Here is a 19846-nt window from a genome sequence, read left to right as displayed (position 1 = left end):
AACCCCTCCCCTTCCTCCCGTCGTCTTTGAGCCCCTGCCCCCATTGAACATGTAATGGGAAAGCGACAACATCGTGTGAGAGATAGGTTAATCGTCCTTGCCACGACCTGGGGGATGGCAAAAGGGGCTGTTTGGGTTTCGAAGGGACGACTCATCTCGCTGTTTGGGATTCGAAGGGATGACTCATCTCGCTGTTTGGGATTCGAAGGGACGACTCATCTCGCTGTTTGGGTTTCGAAGGGACGACTCATCTCGCTGTTTGGGTTTCGAAGGGACGACTCATCTCGCTGTTTGGGTTTCGAAGGGACGACTCATCTCGCTGTTTGGGATTCGAAGGGACGACTCATCTCGCTGTTTGGGATTCGAAGGGACGACTCATCTCGCTGTTTGGGATTCGAAGGGACGACTCATCTCGCTGTTTGGGATTCGAAGGGACGACTCATCTCGCTGTTTGGGATTCGAAGGGACGACTCATCTCGCTGTTTGGGTTTCGAAGGGACGACTCATCTCGCTGTTTGGGATTCGAAGGGACGACTCATCTCGCTGTTTGGGTTTCGAAGGGACGACTCATCTCGCTGTTTGGGATTTGAAAGGGCGGGCTCCATCTCCCCTGTTTGGGTTTTGAAGGGACGGGCTCATCTCGCTGTTTGGGGTTAAGGGACGACTCATCTCGCTGTTTGGGATTCGAAGGGCGACTCATCTCGCTGTTTGGGTTTTGAAGGACGACTCATCTCGCTGTTTGGGTTTTGAAGGGAAAGAAATCATCTCGTGTTTGGGATTCGAAGGGACGACTCATCTCGCTGTTTGGGTTCGAAGGGGGAATCATCTCGCTGTTTGGGTTTTGAAAGGGGGCGACTCATCTCGTGTTTGGGATTCGAAGGGAACGACTCATCTCGCTGTTTGGGTTTTGAAGGGGCGAAATCATCTCGCTGTTTGGGATTGAAGGGGGCGACTCATTCGCGTTTGGGATTCGGGGGAAAGACTCATCCGCCGTTTGGGATTCGAAGGGGAACCCCTTTAATTTAAAAACCAAACCCAACGAAAAAACGACTCATCTCGCTGTTTGGGGTTCGAAGGGAAAGACTCATCTCGCTGTTTTTTTGGGTTCGAAGGGACGACTCATCTCGCGTTTGGGATTCGAAGGGAAGGGCTCAAACTCGCTTTTTTGGGTTTCCCCTTTTTGGCGGGGCACCCCCGGGTTTTGGCAAGGGCCATACCGAGTTTTGGGGGAAAAAGGGGAAAAATTGGTTTATTAAAAACCCTTTGGGACCCCCGGGCAATAAAAGGGGGGTGGGGACCCAAAAAAAAGGAGGTAAGGGAAAAGGGAAAACCCCGGGGGGTACAGCAGAAGGCAACCTGAAGTTGGAGCAGAGGACAACCTGGAGATATAGCAGAAAATAACCCGAAGGTACAGTAGAAGACAACCTTGAGGTGCAGCAGACAAACTGGAGGTACAGCAGAAAACAACTTGAATGTACAGCAGAGGACAACTTGGAGTTCAACAGAAGACAACCTGGAAGTGCAGGAGACAGACTGGAGGTTCAGGAAAAGACCTGAAGGTGCAGCAGAAAAAAAAACTGGAGGTGAAGGAAATTGCTTGAAGGTACAGCAGAAGACAACCTGCTGGTACAGCATGAGACAACCTGGAGGTACAGCAGAGCACAACCTGGAGGTACAGCAGAAGACAGTATGGACGTGACGCAAACAGCTTGAAGGTACAGCAAAAGACAACCTGTTGGTACAGCAGGAGACAACCTGGAGGTACAGCAGAAGACAACCTGGAGGTACAGCAGAAGACAACCTGGAGGTACAGCAAAACACAACATGGAGGTGAAGCAAACGCTTGAAGGTACAGCAGAAGAAAAACCTGGAGATGACGCAAACAGCTTGAAGGCACAGCAGAAGACAACCTGGAGATGAAGCAAACAGCTTGAAGGTACAGCAGATGACAACCTCGAGGTACAGCAGAGGACAACCTGGAGGTGCAACAGAAGCCATCCTATAGGTACGGCAGAGCACAGCCTGGATGTACAGCAGCACAGAACCTGGAGGTATAGCAAAAGAGAACCTGGATGTACAAGGAAGATAATCTAGAGGTACAACAGAAGATAACCTGGAGGTGAAGCAAACAGCTTGAAGGTACAGCTAAAGACATCCTGGAGGTACAGCAGAAGACAACCTGAAGGTGAAGCAAACAGCGTATTGGTACAGCAGAAGAAAACCTGAAGGTACATCAGATCACAACCTGGAGGTACAGCAGCAAACAACCTGGAGGTACAGCAGAAGACAACCGGAAGGTACAGTAATAGACAATCTGGAGGTACAATGGAAGACAACCTGGAGGTACAGCAGAGGATAGCCTGGAGATGAAGCAGACAGCTTGAAGGCACAGCAGAAGACAACCTGGAGGTGAAGCAAACAGCGTATTGGTACAGCAGAAGACAACCTGGAGGTACATCAGAGCAAAATCTGGAGGTACAGCAGCAAACAACCTGGAGGTACAGCAGAAGACAACCTGGAGGTGAAGCAAACAGCTTTAAGGTACAGCAGAAGACAACCAGTTGATACAGCAGAAGACAACCTGGAGGCGCGGCAGAGGACAACCTGGAGGTGGAACAGAAGACATCATGGAGATACAGCAGAGCAAAACCTTGAAGTACATCAGCAGACATACCTGGAGGTAAAGCACAAGAAAAATTGGAGGTACAGGAGAAGATAACCTAGAGGTACAGGAGAGAACAACCTGGAGGTGAAGCAAACAGCTTGAAAGTACAGCAGAAGACTACCTGGAGGTACAGCAGAAGACAACCTGGAGGTGAGGCAAACAGCTTGTAAGATACAGCAGAAGACTACCTGGAGGTACTGTAGAAGACAACCTGGAGGTACAGCATAAGACAACCTGGAGGTACAGCAGAGCACAACCTGGAGGTACAGCAGCAGACAACCTGGAGGTACAGCAGAGGACAACCTGGAGGTACAGCAGCAGACAACCTGGAGGTACAGCAGAAGACAACCTGGAGGTACAGTGGAAGACAACCTGGTGGTACAACAGAAGACAACCTGGAGGTACAGCAGAGAACAACCTGGAGGTGAAGCAAACAGCTTGAAGGTACAGCAGTAGACAACCTGGAGGTACAGCAGAAGACAACCTGGAGGTACAGCAGCAGACAACCCGGAGGTACAGCAGCAGACAACCTGGAGGTACAGCAGAAGACAACCTTTAGGTGAAGCAAACAGCTTGAAGGTATAGCAGAAGACAACCTGGAGGTGAAGCAAACAGCGTGAAGAAGCAGCAGAAGACAACCTGGAGGTACAGCAGAAGACAACTCGGAGGTACAGCTGAAGACAACCTGGAGGCACAGCAGAAGACAACCTGCAGGTACAGCAGAAGACAACCTGGAGGTACAGCAGAGGACAACCTGGAGCTGCAGCTGAAGACACCTGGAGGTATAGCAGAAGTCAACTTGGAGGTACAGCAGAAGACAACCTGGAGGTACAGAAGACAACCTGGAGGCACAGCAGAGAACAACCTGGAGGTACAGCTGAAAACCTGTAGGTACAGTAGAAGATGACCTGTAGGTACAGAAGACGACCTGTAGGCACAGCAGCGGACAACCTAGAGGTACGGCAGAAAACCTGTAGGTACAGTAGAAGACGACCTGTAGGTACAGTAGAAGACGACCTGTAGGTACAGTAGATGACCTGTAGGTACAGTAGAAGATGACCTGTAGGCACAGAAGACGACCTGTAGGCACAGCAGAGGACAACCTGAAGGTACAGTAGAAGACGACCTGTAGGTACAGTAGATGATGACCTGGAGGTACAGTAGTAGATGACCTGTAGGTACAGTAGAAGAGCTCCTCTAGGTACAGTAGAAGACAAACTGGAGGTACAGTAGAAGACAACCTGAAGGTACAGTAGAAGACAATCTGGAGGTACAGTAGAAGATAACCTGTAGGTATAGTAGAAGACGACCTGTAGGTACAGCAGAAGACGAAGATTAGGTGCAGCAGACGACCAGTAGTTACAGCGAAACACAACGTACAGGTACAGTTAAAGACATACTGTAGGTTCAGTAAGAGGCAACAGGTTACTATATAGTAAGGCATATCAAGGGGTCATAAAAAATGGCAGTATTGTTACGAAGAATTATCATTATATAAGATCCCAACTTGTAACACGTTATAGGATACTATAAAGAGACTTAATATAAACCTTATACCACGAAACATGAAAAACATACACGTGAGTGGAATCCACAAGTCTAAAACATGATGATAAATTTAGCCATGTAACGCAGCACGGGAGATATTACTTAAGAGTGAACAGTAAGAAATATATGATGTAATCTTCCTTACATTTCTGTGCTGACGTCAAAACCATTTTGAAGCCCACGTCATCAGGCCAACCTAATCATAGAACAGTGATGTCACAACACCAGGGGACGTCACCATCATATATATAAATACAACGTGTAAATTTTTTTTTTTTTTTTCAAACTTTCGCCATTTCCTGCGTTAGCAAGGTAGCGTTAAGAACAGAGGACTGGGCCTCTGAGGGAATATCCTCACCTGGCCCCCTTCTCTGTTCCTTCTTTTGGAAAATTAAAAAAAAAACGTGTAAAAATGTCGAGGTGAAAACTTGGGCTGGAATCCAGAGGCGTGTTAACACTCAGGTCTGAGGCAGGCGACTCCCACCCTCCCACCCGTTCACGGTCTCGGTGTCTCCATGTACTTCACCCTACCAGCCAAACATGTTGACGTCTTTTCTGATAATATACGATCTATCTCTGATAAAATCATCTGTTTCTTCTTCAAAATGATTATAAAAAGATCATCTAGAGTTTCTTTCAAATAAACGTATATGAAAAACTAAATATCTCAATACGTAATCACGTAATCCAAGTATATTCTTAACATTCATATGTAAAATGTACAGCTTCTACGTAATGTATAGATAACATCACTATTCACTCATATCGTCTATAAATTTCACCAGAAGTAAAGCATAATGAGGAACAACTCCACCAACTTAAGTACTGGGTTTCGTTCAGTGATTCACCGCCGGCGTCAAACGTGTCATACGATTTCAACGAAAACTTGCTTACCTGGTCCAGGTCATGCGACATCCTCAGTATGACTTCTCTATCCAACAAATGTATAGCAGTATGATACTTTGACCTCCATTTGGCTGCCCCTTGTGACGAACGCTTGTGTGTGTATGTGATCTTCATGGCATCGACAACTGAATGTTCACACTCTCTTAATGTCTGTACACTAGATCGAGACGCTTTAGGATCATTAGCCATTGTTCTTATATCCACTGGTATGTCAAAAGTTCTCACATCGTAACACTGTCTGAAAAAACGGGTTTAAAACCATTGTGCAAACACAGAGACACACTGGCTACATCCTTAAGCCGCCAGTGCTCCGGGTTAACTGACACATTTGACGTCACATATTTGAACGAATGAGAATGTATTTGAGAAGGGCAACTACCCTAGATTACTAATGGCTTTATGAAGACGCCAAATATTGCCACCACTAACGCCATCTTATGGATAAGCTCGTAACTTGTAAAGGAGAACGGTTTGGGTAAACTAAACTTTCTCGTCGGTGACACAGGTAAAATGTGCTTAATGGGAAAGCGATCTTATCCTGATAATCAAGTGCTTTGATTTTGATCATTGTATTAATATGTATACGACTTTTTATGGTGTTATTGTAACCAATTCACCACCTTTTGAAATCTTTCAAATTTCTGTGAAACATCATTTCTTCTTGGCCGAAACCATCAAAACAAATTGTCATCAGAGGAGATGTCAGACGCAGAACAGGTGATGATTGTGACGCTATCTGATCGCTGAGGTACAGCACTATATATCACTTTCGTGATAGACTGGCATCACACTAGTTTGGGAGAGGAATATTTCTCAAACAGATTTTCCTCGATTGGACGGATATGCCAGCCATTTGATCAAAGGTCCATCCAGCCATTTGATCAAAGGTCCATCCTCTAGAGACGCACATAACACTATGAAAGCCAGTCAAACAAAATAAACCAGAAATGAACTTATACACAATATTTCGCACGTACGGAACGTTCCGTTCGTGTGACAACCCTGTGAGAGTTCAGCTACCTTGAGGCCCCCAGGCACCATGTCAAGGCAATCAATTCCTCACACTTAGAAATAAACATGAAATCATAACTCTGTATACACAAATCTAAGCTGAACAGCGAGTCGATAGCAAGCTAGGTCAACATTCAGTAACGCTCATGTGGAATGTACATATATTTCTAAATATTTTGATACCTCGATCCCCTCCAGCATTTAACGCCATAATAGTCATATAAATATTCAAAACAACTCATATGTTAGGCAAAAGCATATCCAGTTGTGAAGTGTCTAGTTCACGAAGTACATTTAAAGGGTCTTGTCATCACATGTGACTCGTGCCCTTCGAGCACTGAACATAATGAGGGAATTCATCAGAGAAGCAGCCCTCCAGGTCCTCTGGATATGCCTGTTGCAACCTGGCAGCCATTTGACGTATTTCAGTGGTATCTTTTCCCTCAACAATGCTCACGTCACTCAGTACACCGACACTGGTATTGACAGCTTAATACAAAGCCTTTTCCCGGTCCAGTTCTCCAGTCAGATGATAAACGACGGTGTAAAATACACCGATGTGAAATTGGCTTCTTGCCAATTGTGGCTGAGTTGTGCTTCTATTTTCCTTAATACACCTTATCCTCCACTAACAACTCACCTTCCGGTTCTTAGCTGTAACAGTGAGAACGAATTTCTCTTATTCATGCAAGCAATGTCATACACTTTGGTACAGGTCATAAGTGTACAATCCTTTGCTTGCAACAGCTTCCTGTCATCGGTGGCGCATTAAGGATTGTAGGATCCTGAGGCCAGAATATTCTTGCTCCACCTCCACTCACCTTCCTTAGGTTCTTTGAAGGATATAATAAGATTATGTCTAATATACACAGTATTTATTTCTAAATGTAACTGCACAAGCTTTGAACATTTCCAAATTCCTGGTATGTTTGACGATCATGAAATCACAAAGGAATGATGATTTTAGGAAAGTCGGATCATCTCATTTTCAGAGCCGCCCAGGATATTAGGCCCTTGGATAATCTACAGAAAATCAAATTCTCTTACAGAGACGAGTACATCCTGACTTAATGATTTGCCTGTTTATTTACCTAGAAATAAATGCTGGTATTTATCTAAAGCACAATCACCAAAGTGTATTATGACAATATTTCTCCCAACAGGAGAATGATGTGTTTTATATTAAACCAAAGTTACTTGAACAAAGTGGCCTTCACCTAATTAGAGTGACAGTCGGAGTGGTCAAGGAGAGTCACTGTGTGTTATGGTTAATCCATTCATGCCTGTGTACTGCCCAGCCCATCCTCACCTGTGCAGAGGATGACCCACTACTCTTAGTGTACTGACCAGCCCACCTTAACCAGTGTTGAGGACGGCCCACTGCTCTTAGTGTACTGACCAGCCCACCTTAACCTGTGCAGAGGATGACCCACTAATCTGTGCACTAACCAGCCCATCCACACCTGTGTGTAGAGGATGACCCACTACTCTTAGTGTACTGCCCAGCCCACCTTCACCTGTGCAGAGGATGACCCACTACTCTTAGTGTACTGACCAGCCCACCTCAACCAGTGTAGAGGACGGCCCACTGCTCTTAGTGTACTGACCAGCCCACCTTAACCTGTGCAGAGGATGACCCACTAATCTGTGCACTAACCAGCCCATCCACACCTGTGTGTAGAGGATGACCCACTACTCTTAGTGTACTGCCCAGCCCACCTTCACCTGTGCAGAGGATGACCCACTACTCTTAGTGTACTGACCAGCCCACCTCAACCAGTGTAGAGGACGGCCCACTGCTCTTAGTGTACTGACCAGCCCACCCTTACCTGTGCAGAGGATGACCCACTAATCTGTGCACTAACCAGCCCACCCACACCTGTGTGTAGAGGATGACCCACTACTCTTTGTGTACTGACCAGCCCACCTTAACCAGTGTATAGGGAAACAAACCCATGTTAGTGTACTAGCCAAGTTCCTCATCTCTGTGGCTTGGTCTACCCACCCACCATTCATTGCAGCTTAACATTACAGTGGTACTCAAGTGCCTTTCTGTGTCTGCCATAATGATATCCTACACACCAACCTTAGTTAAATTTTCATGGTCATACTGATTCTATTAAAGCCTTCTCACAAGCATATACATAGTCGACTTAAACATTGAAATATAGAACATTAGAATAATCAAGTATAACTACTGTAAGCCTTATTCTATGAGATTTGACTGCAAAATGTGCTGTAGTTGATCCAGATTATAATCTGTAGTTGTTAATCATACTGACTGCTGAAAGTTGCAACTCGTGCTGGAATGCAACAACATGGAAATCCTGACATAAGAAAGGATCAGGACGTTGTAGCACACTGTGGACCGACATACGAGTGTTTTGTGCTGATAATTGATTATTACTAAGTCCAGGATATGTGACCTTCTACCACCAGAGTCCTATATTTCCCGGTGGTCTGTGGAGGAACAATGACACACCAAGCATAAAAGCAGTGGTGTGTAAGCAGTAAGCAGTGCTTGGTATATGATGGTAATAGTGCCTTAAATATCAGAGAAGTGCCAATGTCTTAACTGGATAATCCTCAAGTTAGCTGGGGTACTGGAAGGGGCCATTAAACTACCACCTGAGCCCTCCCTCTCACTGGTGGCAGAGTCACATAATAAAGTGTAGTCATATTAGTACGCCTTCAATTTGCAGGAGTCATGGGAGGAGCCAATACACTACTACCTAATTCCTCTCTCTCGCTGGTGGCAGAGGCAAGAGCACTGGTACCTGGGCAACTCCATCAATGATGGACACCTGGCGATGAGAGAAACATGACCTATACAGCTTTGTGTAAGGATCCTATCAGCACTGGTGCTGGCACAGTAGTGCCTGCCTTCTTACAGTGAGAACAGTGATGCCTGAGCAACACTACCAGTGTCTGGCTCTTAGCATCAACACAACTATGCCGTAGCAGCTCCAGCAGTGCTTGGCTCTTAGCGGCGAGAGCAGCGGTGCCTGAACAGCTCCAGCAGTGCTTGGCTCTTAGTGGCGAGAGCAGCGGTGCCTGAACAGCTCCAGGAGGAACACGGCGACGCTGGCGGCCCAGGCGAGGATGAGGATGTAGAAGATACCCTGGAGGTGCTGGAGGGTGAGGAATATGTTGGTCCACTGCCCCGACGACTCCTGTTACTGCCGCTTCCAGTCCTTCTCCTTCAGTGACTCCATCTCCACCTATAAATACAATACCTTTAAGCTCAAGAGGAATGAGTTGACTTTCATAGGTTATTCCCTTTCTGTTAACTTCTATGATTACGATTTTGCTACAGATGTTCCAGTGAGGCAAATAATTACATGGAAGAATGTAACGTTCATTTGCCACAACTCACCTTTAGGGGTAATCCAACGATATTGTCATGATGCGTCTCTTGTCAATCTTCTGAGGTCAACACAGTCCTGAAATGTATGATACTGTTGGTCATGATGGCCGGCACTTCGTCTGAACAACGGCTACAAATGATTATCCTATAAATCTGTCGTCATATATTCATAGACATTTTTAGTTTTTCATGAAAAGCTTTGTATCTCAGACCAGTTATTATATACGTACATGTATATTTCTAGCCCTGAGTCACCCAGCCATGTACTCATAGCGTGCTGGGAGCTGTCAAGTGACACAATAAAATAATCATACAACTAATATCTCTTCAACACTATTCAAGATTCTTGGGTGACGTTTTGCCGGTCATGCAAAAGCCCATATTTAGCTAAGCATGATATAAGAGAGATGATTGCAGGGAGAATACGGTCACTGACTGAATGACTCGTTGTCACAGAACTTGAGGCAGGAAGTGAAAAAGTGAAGTGAAACTGAAGTGAAAAAGCTATACTGAGCATGTGCAAAAGGTAGAAAAGCTACACTGCGCATGCGCTATAGGTAAAAGTTACACTGAGCATGCGCAAGAGGTAAAAGTTACACTGAGCATACGTAAGAGGTAAAAAAAAAACTACGTTGAGCATGCGCAAGAGGCAAAAGTGTTACACTGAGTATGCGCAAGTGGTGAAAAAGCTGCATTGAGCATGCGCAAGAGGCAAAAGTGTTACACTGAGCATGCACAAGTGGTAAAAATCTACACTGAGCATGCGCAAGAGGTAAGAAAGCTACACTGAGCATGCGCAAGAGGCAAAAATGTTACACTGAGCATGCGCAAATGGTGAAAAAGCTACAGTGCACATGCGCAGGAGGTAAAAGTTGCACTGAGCATGGGCAAGAGGTAAAAAACTACATTGAGCATGCGCATGAGGCAAAAATGTCACACTGAGCATGCGCAAGTGGTACAAAAGCTACACTGAGCATGCGTAAGTGGTAAAAGTTACACACGGTGCGCAAGAGGTAGAAGGTACACTGAGCATGCGCAAGAGGTAAAAGTTACACTGAGCATGCGCAGACAAGGTAAAACTTACGCTGAGCATCAATCGTAACTGGAACCTCAGAGTATGATACTACTGCGTAACGAATGTACGTTGGCGTTGGCTGGCGACCAGGTTGTCGTCTGCATGTAAACAAAGTAAACGTTTCAGGAATGCAGTTTGGCCCATGACCATACCTGGCCCTTCATCATTTTACAGAGTCTGTATACTTGAAACATAGCGTTCTAACTCGTAAAACTGCATCATATAAAGACACATATACCTTTCAATCAGGCTGTGTAGTAATGAAATGATCAATATATAGTGACTAGGGTTGTATAGTTGTCAAAAATAGTGCGAGACGAAGCGGTTGTTTCTCACGTTCACCTTGAATCTGAAAGCACGAAAACATGGTCGGACGTTCTCGGAAAGTTCAAACACACACACACACACAATATGTATATCAACGGCCCCCTAAACACAAAAATATCGGCAAGTACTGTTATTTGCTATTAGCGTATGCTTATTGACCATTTACCATGGAGTGACATCATCTTGAATAGGCCAACCCGGTAGCTGTGACTGTATAATACCATGCCAAGTTTAGTTCATTCATATTTGTCAATCTCTCTTAATTTGGAAGAATTCCCGATTATGATCATTGTTTCTGCAGCTGTATCATGTGTGGCAGAGTGTGTGCCTCGTGTATCGTGTGTGGGAGATTGTGTGTCTCATGTATCGTGTGTTGTAGAATGTGTGCCTCATGTATCATGTGTGGCAGAATGTGTGCCTCATGTATCGTGTGTGGCAGAATGTGTGCCTCATGTATCCTGTGTGGCAGAATGTGTGCCTCATGTATCATCTGTGGCAGAATGTGTGCCTCATGTATCCTGTGTATCCTGTGCCTCATGTATCTTGTGTTGTAGAATGTTTGCCTCATGTATCGTGTGTTGTAGAATGTGTGCCTCATGTATCGTGTGTTGTAGAATGTGTGCCTCATGTATCATGTGTGGCAGAATGTGTGCCTCATGTATCGTGTGTTGTAGAATGTGTGCCTCATGTATCATGTGTGGCAGAATGTGTGCCTCATGTATCGTGTGTTGTAGAATGTGTGCCTCATGTATCAGGTGTGGCAGAATGTGTGCCTCATGTATCGTGTGTGGCAGAATGTGCGCCTCATGTATCGTGTGTGGCAGAATGTGTGCCTCATGTATCGTGTGTGGCAGAATGTGTGCCTCATGTATCATGTGTGCCTCACGTATCATGTGTGGCAGAATGTGTGCCTCATGTATCATGTGTGGCAGAATGTGTGCCTCATGTATCGTGTGTGGCAGAATGTGTGCCTCATGTATCATGTGTGCCTCACGTATCATGTGTGGCAGAATGTGTGCCTCATGTATCATGTGTGGCAGAATGTGTGCCTCATGTATCGTGTGTGGCAGAATGTGTGCCTCACGTATCGTGTGTGGCAGAATGTGTGCCTCATGTATCGTGTGTGGCAGAATGTGTGCCTCATGTATCGTGTGTGGCAGAATGTGTGCCTCATGTATCGTGTGTGGCAGAATGTGCGCCTCATGTATCCTGTGTGGCAGAATGTGCGCCTCATGTATCCTGTGTGGCAGAATGTGTGCCTCGTATTATGAATGTGAGTGCAGAGAAGTTGCAAAGAAACTACAAGGTCTGCAGTCATCATTTATCAAGAATTTATGAGACATGACTGATAAATCATCAAGCTAGAGCCTTAGTCAAATATAAGGATCATAAATGTTTGAAAGTGCTGATGGGTGATAATTCATGGAACACTGGAACAAAAAAATATTTGATAACTGTTTATACGAGACCAGTGACAACCCTGAGTTAACATTGTAACATCCACAAAGGTTTTCTTAACTCTCTAGTTTAACTTGGCACTATTGTGATCTGTCAAATTATTCATTAAACATATTCTTATATTCATAAAGCCACTTAGTTCCTCTTCGTTTCTTACGAATAATTACAGATAAAAGCTTGAAGCTTGGGGTATGGAAATTATAATGCAAAAAGTAACTGACTTCTATAAAAGCATGTAGGCAAGGAACATTAATTTTTGTAAACAAGTATATAAGTTTCATATGGCGTCGTTCTCTTATGCAGAAGTAAAAAAAGGTCCCAGAGTGAAGCTTCAAGTTTAACGACCCGTGCGTGGGCCTAGCAAAACCTGATAAAAATAGTCTAACGTTAGTCAGAACAAAAGTTCCAGGTTGAAGCATTAAGTCTGAGGACCCCATGGGCCCCGTTATCCCCCCCGATCAGAAGAGTGTTGCGTTAGGCAGAAAAAAATTCCCCGAGTGAAACAAAGTTTGACGTTAGCCGGAACAACTTTTCCAGGTTTGGCGACCCACCTGAGCCACGTAAAACATACCGATCACAACAGTTTGGCGTTAGAAAAAATTTCCCGAGTGAAGCTTAAAGTCTGGCGACCCGTGCGCCCTTCAAAACCAGACTAAAATCATCTGGCGTGAGGCAGAGGAGAAAATCGTAAAGGGAAACTTGAATTCTGACGAACTGTGGACACTGTAATATCTGATTGAAATCTTCCAGCATTAGGCAGGAGAAAAGTCCCAAGGAGATACTTTGGTTTGACGACACAAGGGCACCTCAAAAGCTGAATAAATTCGTCTTGCGGTTCGCTGAAATAAAAGTCCCACAGTAAAGCTTTACTCTGACGACCTTTAGAGCCAGCATATGCTGAATAAAATCGTAAGGTGTCCTGCAGAATAAAATTCAGAGAGTAAAGCCTTATTCTGATGACCAATACAGCTCGCTGTGTGAAATAGTTTGGAGTCGGCCAGAATTAGATTCCCAAATTGAAGCTCTACTTTGGTGATCCGTGGAGCCCATAAAACACACAACAAAGTATCTGTCGTCGGCCAAAATAATAAACCCAAGGTGAAGCTTTACTGTGATAAACATTGGAATCCACAAAAACTGAATCAAATCGCCTGAAATCATATGGAATAAACTTCCCAATGTGAAGCTTTACAATGACGACCCGCTAGTGGAGCCAGCAAAAGTTGAATGAAGTCATCAGGCGTCGGCCATAATATAATTCACTACGTTGAGCTTGACTTTGACGACCTTTATAGCCCGCAGAAGCTGCATCAGATCGTCTAGCGTCTGCCAAAATAAAAATTCGTAGATGTAAGCTGAACTTTGATTAACTATAGAGCCCTCAAAAGCTGAGCAAAATCGGGTGGCTTCGGCCAGAATAATAAAGTTCTCAAAGTGATGACCCATATAGCCCCGCACAAATGTTAGCCACAGGAAAATTCACAAAGTATAACTCTGATTTGACGGCCCACATATGTGCCCCACAAAACCTATATACAACCGTCTAGCGTTAGCCTGAATAAAAGTCTGAATGTAAAGCTTTACTTTGACAACCCATAAACCATGTTGAAAATAATCGTCTATCATTAGCTGGATCAAATGTCCTAAAGTGACGCCTTAGTTTGGCGTCGTTAGTTCATTCCTTGACAATCTACTTCGACAAATTCGTTTATACACACACACTGCGGCTTCCTGCCTTACACACTACAAAGGTGAAAATGAAGCGTTACTCGTTCTCGACAGGCGTCGGTGGCTCAGTCTCTAATACATGTCGGTAGTTTACTTCACCACACATTACTTCGACAAACTCAAGAACTCTGCTCCCTCTCCAACAGTCATCGATGAGCTTCGTCTCCAACATACGTGTGTCGGTAGCTCACTTCATCGTAAACCAAATTCGATTCTCTCTCTTTGACACACAAAGGTATGGCTTCCTACCTGACACACTAAAAACACCGCTCCCTCCCTGACAAACGTCGCTGGCTTCGTGTCTGATATACATCGGTAGCTCACTCCAAGATACACTAAATTGCCTAGCTCCGTCACGATGGCTTCCTGCCAGAGACACAAGCGACAGAGGCAAAAACACGTCGGTGGCTTCGTCTCTAACATACTGGGTAGTTGACACCATGACACAATACATGACTAACTTCCTGATGCACAAGACTGGCTTCCTACCTCACACTACTACAGTGGCGACAACACAAAACTGCTGCTCACTTCCTAACAAACTACCGTGGCAAAGAAAGGCTGCTCACGCTAACAGATTCTCTGGCTTTGTCTCCAGCACACGTCGGGCTACTTCACTCTAGGACACACTATTCCCACTAACTCCCTGGCACACAAGGGCGGCTTCCTGTCTGACGGTGGAGGAACGCTACTCACTCCCTGACAGACGTCAGTGGCTTCGATTCGACCACACGTCGTGGGCTTATGCCCCGATGTACGATAGTTTACCACGGCGGTCTGTTGTTCTCTGGCACACGACGAGAGGTTCGCTCTCTCTCTCTCTCTCTCTCTCTCTCTCTCTCTCTCTCTCTCTCTCTCTCTCTCTCTCAACAATGACAAACAACAACGCCCAACTCGTCCCCTAACATGAAAGCCGTTCACTTTCAAACGACCATCTCACCAGATGGCATGCGTCTGCACCTCATATCCTGGCGCATTGGCACGTCCCTTCCCGATACACGGCGGCAGATCACTCCAAGACAGACGAAGACGCATGACACACCATAACGAGCGAGTCATTCCCTAACACACAACAGTGTCTTACTGCCACGCGCCGGGTTTACTCTCTCTCTCTCTCTCTCTCTCTCCCTAGGGTGCTACAGCAACTCACACCGTGACACAAAACTATGGCCTCCCAGCTAATAATACCCTGAGAGCATAGCGCTCCCTGAGGAACCAAATGCTCCCTATACTAACATAAATCGGAGGGAGGGTCCTTCATGTCAATCATTTATGTCGGTGGTTCACGCCTCGACGAAGATTTACCTCCCCCCCTTACAAAACTTACACGTGAAGGAGGTACCACCCTCTTTGACTCGACGAAGGTTTACCCCACTATGAAACTTACACGAGAAGGAGGTACCACCCTCCTTGAGGCAAGACGCCTGAGTGCTGTCATGATGGCTTCCTCCCTCCCTCTTGCAATGTCAGCAGGCGACTGAGGGTGACTTGGTCCTCGACGGTGGTCGGAGGGTCATCATATCCAACCCGTTGTTAGACTGGAATTCTGGAAATGAGAGGTGTCAATCTAAATTTCAACTTGAACACATTAAAGCATATTTTTCTATTAAATTACATGTTTTTTTTATAACATCTACCAGTGTTTATGTGTGGGTCATGATAGATCTGGTCTGGGGTACATTCCAGTTTAATCTATTATCATCCATCTTTAAATATATGCTTCAAATTGGTGGCAACTGCGAGGACAAAAACCTCTCACTAGCAATGTTATCCTTACAATTCTTGATCTGTGAAACTTTAGAGTAAACAAGATGCAATTATATGTCATCATTTACCAGCAAAAGGAGCTTCAAAAGCTGGTCTCTTATTGTCTGTATACTGTAAATACAAAACGTAGGTAGTCATTATTCCCATGTTGAGCTAAACTGCTAATTGAGGCAAACAACCATATAACTGTAATAACCTATATGGCGGGGTCAGGCGTTCCAAAAGACTATGAACAACTAAAAGCTGTCGCCCGAATGAATCGTAATACAAATCAAAGTTTCAGACGAATTACATTAATCTACATTTTTCTTGCTGTGCGAACTACAGAGTTGTCCACACCTCCACCATGTTCACCTATAGTTGACCAGTCACCTGTGGTTACAGCCAATGGACTCCCATGACTCATTAACCTGGCTATAAATACAACCTCTTTTTATGGAGCGATCAACTCCAAGCGGAGACCACGAAGCTGGCAGACTACGCTTGTTGATTTTTGGCTTCTACAGCCATCGACCTAAGATGAAGATCATTAGGGCCTGCAACCCTATTCAATATGCGATTAAAGTCACCCCTAAAGACGTAATCTAATAGAAAATAACAAAAAATATATGAAATTATAATTCTGATATTGTGATAAAGATAAATTATAATTGAAAATAGGAAGAAAAGATTTTGTGGGTATAGAGCCAAGGTGGCGGCAAACACAGCTCAGTCGGCACAGCAGCCACAGTTGCAGTTTACCCAATAGAGCGAAGAGATAGGACAGACTAATGATAGTCCTCCACCACATCATGCACATAGATGATGATAATTCATTTGGAGGTCCGCCGGCTCAACCCCATGGCGCTGCTGCCCCGGAACATAACCGCCTCCCTCAAGGCCGACCGTCTAATGTGAGGACATGTCCACCCACCATGCGACCAGCCTAAGTAGGAGGAGGAGCCTCACACCGAAGCCAACCCCGCCACAGAGAACAACCAACGAACCACCTTACATCATCTGGATCAATTCTGTTTCTCTGAGGAAGACCATCAATTTGTCCATAGTACTCGAGTTGTCCCAGAGTACATTGACAATGTTACAACAGATGTTTTTCTTGTTGAAACAGTCTATTAAGTATATCTCGCGATGACGAAGATACATCAACTGCCGAGATACTGCCAGTCCGGTCATCTATACGAGTTCCACTACCATCGTTCAGAAAAGTGAGGTTGGCATTGATTATAAAATTAACCATTTGTTCCTCCCTGGCATCTGTCCGGATATTTCGCCACTGATAATGATGAACATTGAAGTCTCCTAAAACTACGTTACGGTGAGGTATTGATTAACAAGTCAATTTGACTCATTATTAAGTGCGTTGGAACTGGAGCAATATATCGAACAGTTGGCCAAATATGTATCATTAAATTTCACTCTACATTCGCCAGCGTCTAGATTAGAATTTAAAGTCACTTGTGTGCGAGGCAAATTTTGGTGTACATAGATAGCTACCCTACGATTCTCGTTTCTTCTATACGAGTGATAGCTATCTACAACGGAACAGTCTTCGACTGTGCCGTTTAGAAGGGTCTCTTGTAAACAGATCACGGCTGGCCTATACAGTGCAAGCAACATTTGTAGTTGTGCTTGCTTTTGCCTAAGGCCCGGTCCCAGCTTGGGTGGTTGCCACCACAGTTAACACACAACATCCTATTAGCCATATAATCCTCAGCGGTATGACCCTCCTCAGCACACTTCCCTCTCACATTTAGCAGAGAGAGTGAAACGCTTTAAGCGGCGGCCAAATATCTGGCATTTAAAGCAACGTAAGAGATTCGGAATGTAGGGACGAACTTGACATCGCATGTAACCAATAGAGATATTGTCCGGTAGCCGAGTTTTCCCGCAGGTTAGGTTATTCAGAGGAGTTCTACGCCATTGGCCACTGGCAAATATGGTGATGAACCTGGCAGTGATAACGTCCTCGTTTGGTAGTTCCTTGGCAATGTCGTCCTCTGACATATCAGTGACATCAGTGCAGTAGATGACTCCCCTGCATGAAGTCATGGCAATGGGTATCGAGACCACGTCATGCACATGGAACGTCATCAACTAAAGTAGTTCCGCCACCTGTTTCGTCAACTTATCAGCAAATCACCACTAACTAGTTTCCTGATTGGTTCAACATGCTCAGACCATCCATCAATAACATTACTGATTAGGAATGGATTGAGAGAGGCAAGAGTCGTTATTCCAGTCACATAGACCAAAACAAAATCAGCATTCCTACTTTTTATGGAGGGTCCGTCACCATTACCTTCTGTGGGGGCAGAAGATGGCTTTTCTGGTTTATCCAAGAGGGGCCTAACCCTAAAATCTGGGGTGGCAAACCACGCCAGATATCCGTCAATGAAAGAATGATTTTGCATAAAACAACCTTATAAAAAGATATTGATGAACAATAACTTTCAAAAATCTTCAAAACAAAGCAAGGGTAGCGACAACGCAGGGTGGAATGACTACAACCTAGCTCTGAAAGAAGGGCAACAGCTCCGTACAGGTCAGTGGCAGGTACAAGACTGTGGTCGGCATAGCTAAGACTGCACATTGCCTTGCGCAATGTCACTGCGCATGTAGTTATGGCTACCGCCGCTAGGGAGCAGTGGTGGCTTGCCTGACTGGCGTCTCTCAGTATGTTTATCCTGACCCCCCCAGCCCTGAGCGTACGGACAAATAGCAAAGTATTGCATAAAGTTTTGAAAACATTTCCTTTGGAAACACTTCACCGAGTGAGAAACACCCCTATAAACACTGCTCTACAGTTAGAAGACAATGAACGTACAGGGCTACTGGAAGCAGCACTTCATATAATATATATATATATATATATATATATATATATATATATATATATATATATATATATGTGTGTGTGTGTGTGTGTGTGTGTGTGTGTGTGTGTGTGTGTATGATCGTGTGATATCTATTTGGCGCAATACAATATTGATAAGACATATCTGAGAACATATTTTGTTTTCATCTTACGGTAGACTGTATGTACATGCATAAACATAAGCATGCAGTAATACAAAATACAATACCAAAGGCTATCAGTCTGACATACATGCATACTGACATTCACATGCAAACACAAGCAGTCATAGAGGGAAATTGAAGGTTGAATTTAAATCACCTTTGGCGTCGCCAAAGGCCATTACAGGGGAATAGTGGCATCCAAAGGGGAAGAGACAAACTGAAAGTTTACTTACAAGACCCTTTGGGGACGCCAAAGTCCAATGGAGTGGCATAGCGGTATCCAAAATTAAAAGAGAAATTGAAGGTTTGATTTAAATTCCCTCTGGCGATGCCAAAGGCCATTACAGGGGTATAGCGGCATCCAAAGGCAAAGAGACTAATGGAAGGTTTACTTTAATGCCCCGTTTTGGGTGCTAAAGGTCAGTAGAGTGGCGTAAAGGCATCCAAAAATATAGAGGGAAATTGAAGGTTTAATTTGAATCCCCTTTGGTGTCGCCAAAGGCCATTACAAGGGCACAGCTGCATCCAGCGGGAAAGAGACAAATTGAGGGTTTACTTTAAAGCCCCTTTTGGGCTGCCAAAGGCCATTAGTGTGTCGTGGCGGCATCCAAAATTAAAGAGAGAAATTGAAGGTTTAATTCATATCCCCTTTAGCGGCCCCAAAGGCGATTAAGGTGGGACAGCGGCATCTAAAGGGAAAGAGAGAACGTGAAGGTATACTTTAAAGCCCCTTTGATGGTACCAAAGGCCAATAGAGTGGCGTGGAGGCATCCAAAAATAAAGAGGGAAATTGAAAGTTTACTTTAAATCCCCCTTGGTGGCGCCAAAGGCCATTCCAGGGGAATAGCGACATCCAAAGGGAAAGAGAAATATTCAAGGTTTACTTTAAAGCCCCTTTTGGGGTGCCAAAGGCCAACAGAATTACGTGGAGGCATCCAAAAATAAAGAGGAAAATTGAAGGTTTTATTTAAATCTC

The 19846-nt window shown here is 44.7% G+C and overlaps 1 protein-coding gene and 1 long non-coding RNA gene across 8 annotated transcripts in view; both read right to left on the bottom strand.

Annotated features, from left to right (window-relative positions):
• Positions 1-5417, bottom strand: part of LOC139755506 (trichoplein keratin filament-binding protein-like) — a 650577-nt gene extending 645160 nt beyond the window's left edge. For all 5 annotated transcript variants that reach the window (XM_071673867.1, XM_071673871.1, XM_071673864.1 and 2 more), the window contains exon 1: positions 5108-5417. The gene's annotated coding sequence lies outside the window, so the exon portion shown is untranslated. The remainder of the gene's footprint in view (positions 1-5107) is intronic.
• Positions 5418-7003: 1586 nt separating this feature from the next.
• The window catches only part of LOC139755502 (uncharacterized), a 1033757-nt gene continuing 1020914 nt past the window's right edge, over positions 7004-19846 (bottom strand). For all 3 annotated transcript variants that reach the window (XR_011714114.1, XR_011714115.1, XR_011714113.1), the window contains 4 exons: positions 15473-15631; positions 10582-10670; positions 9507-9573; positions 7004-9351 (listed from right to left, as the gene is read on the bottom strand). This is a non-coding gene — a long non-coding RNA (uncharacterized lncRNA). The remainder of the gene's footprint in view (positions 9352-9506; positions 9574-10581; positions 10671-15472; positions 15632-19846) is intronic.

The sequence above is a fragment of the Panulirus ornatus genome, chromosome 19 (genome assembly GCF_036320965.1).
Source record: "Panulirus ornatus isolate Po-2019 chromosome 19, ASM3632096v1, whole genome shotgun sequence".
Classification (NCBI taxonomy): domain Eukaryota; kingdom Metazoa; phylum Arthropoda; class Malacostraca; order Decapoda; family Palinuridae; genus Panulirus; species Panulirus ornatus.
Note: the sequence above shows the minus strand (reverse complement) of the source record. Positions and strands in the feature narration are given on the sequence as shown.